General features: G+C 43.1%; 1 pseudogene; it reads right to left on the bottom strand.

The window, feature by feature from the left end:
* Positions 1–298: 298 nt before the first annotated feature.
* Positions 299–2,381, bottom strand: LOC144374453 (F-box-like/WD repeat-containing protein TBL1XR1 pseudogene; annotated as a pseudogene).
* Positions 2,382–4,871: the final 2,490 nt, after the last annotated feature.

Below are 4,871 nucleotides of genomic sequence, written 5' to 3'. Positions count from 1 at the left end.
TAAGATTTTTTTTTTGTTTAAAAGGTGAAAAAAATATAAACAAGAAACTGATTCACTCCCTTACTTCATGCATCCATAATCTAAACCAAAAACAAAATTTAAAAGCAAGAACAAACTACTGCTGCAAGTTTTTTTTTTTTAAGTCCATTTTCTCTGTACATACAAACTGCTCACTACTGAAAGGAAACAAAAGAATATAATCCATGGTGTCTGCTGATTCAAAGGGGGAGACAAGGCTGTCATTAGTATCCAAAAACTGGTACATGTATGTATGGTCTGCTTTTATAACGTATATCTCTTTCTTCTGTTTTTCATATCCAAACTTCTAAATGCTATTTTAGGGGCACAGCAGATTAGATTCCAGCACTTGGTGAACAGAATTCACAAGCTGTGACAAAACTCTGTCATCTTCAGGGTGCAATTTTGTTTATATACACTGTATGTATATATTTCTTTTAGATTTGGCTGTAGTGGACTGGCCATGGTTCAAGTGGGACTATAGCAGTACGTGGGTCAGGGACAGTCATTTTGGCTATGTACACATTCATAGTCGGTCCATGGCTTCCAACTAGTAGCGCTATTTCCGAAGGTCTAATACACAAACTGAACCATCTGATGCACTGGCTCCAACTTTGTCTCCTGCTGCATTCCAGCAAACTTCAAAAATTCCACCTGTTCCCCTATAGCTGTGAACTAGAGCACCTGTCTGTGTGTTCCAGATGTGCACACATTTGTCAAAAGAACCACTTGCCAGATACCTGCTATCAGGACTGAAAGCTACACTGTACACAGGCTCTTGGTGTTTTGTCAAAGTATGGGTGCAAATTCCTCGGTCTACATCCCATAACCTAACGGTAGAATCGAAGGATGCACTTGCTAACATAAGGTTGGCATTTGGATTATTTGTCCCTGGTCCTGTTGGACTCCATTTAATAGTATAAATTTCTTTATTATGTGCTTGCAAATCATGGACACAATTGTCTTGTTTCATACTCCATATCTTCAAAGTCATGTCATCAGAACAGGAGGCCAGGAGATTGCCAGTTGGGTCCCATTTGATAGCATTTACTTCATTCGTATGTCCCTGGAATGTTTTAATAGGTCTGTCTTGTCCTAATTTGCAGACGTGAATGCACATATCTGTACTACAAGAAGCAAAGGTATTGTTGCTTTGCCAGTCAACATCCAATGCCGGTGTGAATGAAAAGGAAACTGTTGCTTGGCTTCACCAGTATGTGCATCCCAAATAATTGTAGTCTTATCTACTCCAGCACTCAGGATGAAATTTCCTTTTTTATTCCATTTTAATGCAAATATAGGGCCTTTATGCTGCCCTAAGGTGCTAGCAAGATTACCATCTTTAGTCCATATTCTGGCAAATCCATCATATGAACCGGTTGCTAGAAGTGTACCTTCACTATTCCAATCTAGAGATGTCACATCTTTGTTGCTTGGAACATCTTGCCCTCCTTCTCGTATACAATGTCTAAGTACTAACTGTGTGGAGCCACTAGTGCTATTTTCACTAAGATTCCATATTCTTGCTGTTGAGTCACCAGACCCTGATGCTAGGAGATCACTAACAGGGTTCCAGGCACAGATAAAAACTTCTGATTCATGGCCCCATAACACGACTGCTTTATTAGGAGGGATTTCAACATCTCCATCCACTTCCATCATATCAGTATGATTATTTGCTATAGTATGTGCTCCATTCTCCTCCCCATTTGCTGTGTTTTCTCCATTTTTTGCAGATCCTTGTTGGTTGGTGGCAGCTGCGGCAGCTGCGGCAGCTGCAGCAGCTGCTGCCTGTTGCTGTGCAAGCTTATCTCTATAAGCTTGTTGTCTTGTTTGTACTACATCAGGCATTACGGCATCGATCAGGGACAGAGACTCTATGGGTCGACCATCAAACAAGGTACCATCCTCGTTAATACTAACTTCTGCCTCTACATACTGTAGACCTTTCTGGATGATAGAAATCAATGCAGCAGGTGGGACGAGTGCACCATTTATATTAGACTGACTTATATGGCTTTCTATACCAAAGGTAAATGCTGAATGAGAAAACCCTGACTCTTGCAAGAAGTTGACCTCATCACTGCTTATACTCATCTTTATTCCCACTTAAACCATGAGGTCACAACACAGGATATAACCCATTGGCAGTGCATTGATGTAGGGATGCGCAACTGAAGATCCTGTACCACCGATCACAAGAAGCTGTTCCTGATTCTGGAAACGGTGGCCTCCAACGCCGCTCCCCCCTCCCGGGAATGGAGGCACAAGGAAATTCCCGTCCTCGCCGCCGCCGCCACCGCCTCCAACCACCCCCAAAATAACCCCTCCGGGGGGTGAGAGGCAATTATAACCCCGTCGAGCGGAGGGCGCGGGGGATGGGCGCGGGCGGGCGGGGGCGGGGAGCAAGGCGCGGGTCCCCAGGTGGCGAGCGGAGGTGCTCCCGCCGCGGGGGGAGGGGCGGGGGCGCACGTGGCCGGCGGCAGGGGGAGGCGGCGCGCGGGGGAAGGGCGCCGGCGGGGAGAGGAATTGAGGCAGAAGGTAAAAGCTGTTACTAAGGGAAAGAGCCAAACGGTTCGGACCAGCCAATGGCTCAGACACTCAACACTGGGGAGAGAGGAATGGGGACCAGCCAGGCACAAATGAGCTCGCGAGGGCGGCGGCGGCGGCGGCGGCGGCGGCGGCGGCGGCGGCCGCCGCACAGCAAAACAAACCCGAGCGGCCTGCGCTGCGCCGGGCGGGCGGGCGCGCGGGGGAGGGGCCGGCGGGGGAGGGGCGCGTGGACGCCGGCAGCGGCGCGGCGGGGGGAGGGGGGGGAGCGGCTCCACAGGCCGGCTCCCGCCTTCCCTCCAGGCCCGCTGCCGAGGCGCTCAACTGAGGATATTTTTTAAAAAACATTTTTAAAATTTAAATTGCAGATGGACACAGTACTTTTATTTCGTTTATTTATATGTGGTGTTGATAATCAAACCCAGTGTCTCACTCATGTTTGGCAAATGCTCTACCACTGAGCCACAGCCACAGCTCACCAATAATGATTTGAATGAGGATGGTATTCATGGTAAAGCTCTCTCCAGCACTAATAAACAAACAAACCTAGCTAAACCTGGGGAAGTAGGAGCACTTGTTTCCAGAATTATCACACCATTAAATTAAAATAACCATTTTATTTTTTATTGATTCCTTTTAGTTATATATAGCATTAGGATACATTTTGACATAATCACAAAAGCATGGGATAAAATTTGCTCTAGTTCAGTCCCAAGCACTTCCACTCTCCCGCCTCATGTCTCCTGTGCTCCTTTCCCTCTATTCTATTATTCTACTGAACTTTCTGCATTTTTTTGTGTGTATACATACACATATTATTAATCAGTGTCTGTGGATATACTTGATGTTGAGATTCACTGGAATATTTACGTACGTTGACACAAAAGTTCAGTCAGATTCATTCCACTGTTCTTCCTTTATCTCACCTCTCCTTCCTCCCTCTCAATTCCCTTGATTGACTCTACTGAACTTTCCTCTATTTTTATGGAATCTCTCCCCCCACTGTTTTTCTTTCTCTCTCTTTCTCCCTACCCTCCTTATTTTGGATTAGCTTCTGTGTATCAGAGGAAACATTTGACTTTTACTCTTGGAGTCTGGCTCATTTCACTTAATATGAGAGTCTCTAGTTCCATCCATTTATTAGAAAATGTCATAAAGTCATTCTTTATGGACGAATAATATTCCACTGTGTGTATATATACCACATTTTCTTTATTCTTTCATTTGTTGAAAGGCACCCAGTTTGGTTCCAAAACTTGGTTATTGTGAATTGTGCTGCGGTAAACATTGATATTCTTGCATCCCTGTAGTATGCTGAGTTTAGAACTTTCGGATATATACCAAGGAGTGGGACAACAAGATCATATGGTCATTTCATTTCTAGATTTTGAGGACTCTGAATACTGTTTCCCAGAATGGTTGCACTAATTTGCAGTCCTACCAATATTGTATGAATGCATCTTTTCCCCCACATCCTTGCCAACATTTATTATTAGTTGTATTCTTGATAATTGCCATTCTCACTGGAATGAGATCAAATCTCCAGACAGTTTTGATTTGCATTTCCCTAATGCTAACACTTTTGAACATTTTTTTTTTCATATAGTTGTTTGGTCATTTGTATTTCTTCTTTTACACACTTATCGATTGAGTTATTTGGGTTTTTTGGTGTTAAGTTTTTTTGAGTTCTTTATATGTCCTGGAGATCAGTGCTACGTCTGATGTGCATGTGGTTAAAATTGGCTCACATTCTGTAGGTTGTCTCTTCACCTTACTGATTTTTTCTTTTGCTGAGAAAAAGATTTTCAGTTTGAATCTCTCCAATTTATTGATTCTTGATTTTATTTCTTGAACTATAGGAGTCGTGTCAAGGAAATCAGGGCCTAATCTGACATGATGAAAATTTGGAATTACTTTTTCTTTAACTAGGTGCAGGGTTTCTGGTCTGATTCCAAGGTCCTTGATCTACTTTGAGTTTTGTGCATGATGAGAGATAGGGGCTTAATTTTATTTGCATATGGATTTCCAGTTTTCCCAGCATCATTTGTTGAAGAAGCTATCTTTTCTCTAATATATGTTTTTGGTCCCTCTCTCTACTATGATGTAACTGTACTTGGGAGTATTTTTCTCTGTGTCCTCTATTCTGTACCATTGGTCTATAAGTTTATTTTGGTGCCAATATCATGCTGTTTTTATTTCTATTGCTCTATATATAGTTTAAGTTCTGATATTGTGATGCCACCTACTTCACTCTTTTTGCTGAGAATTGCTTTGGCTACTCTGGGTCTCTTATTTTTTTTTTA

Source organism: Ictidomys tridecemlineatus, unplaced genomic scaffold (assembly GCF_052094955.1).
Source record: "Ictidomys tridecemlineatus isolate mIctTri1 unplaced genomic scaffold, mIctTri1.hap1 Scaffold_70, whole genome shotgun sequence".
NCBI lineage: Eukaryota > Metazoa > Chordata > Mammalia > Rodentia > Sciuridae > Ictidomys > Ictidomys tridecemlineatus.
The sequence above is the reverse complement of the archived record's forward strand: the minus strand, read 5'-3'. Positions and strand labels throughout refer to the sequence as shown.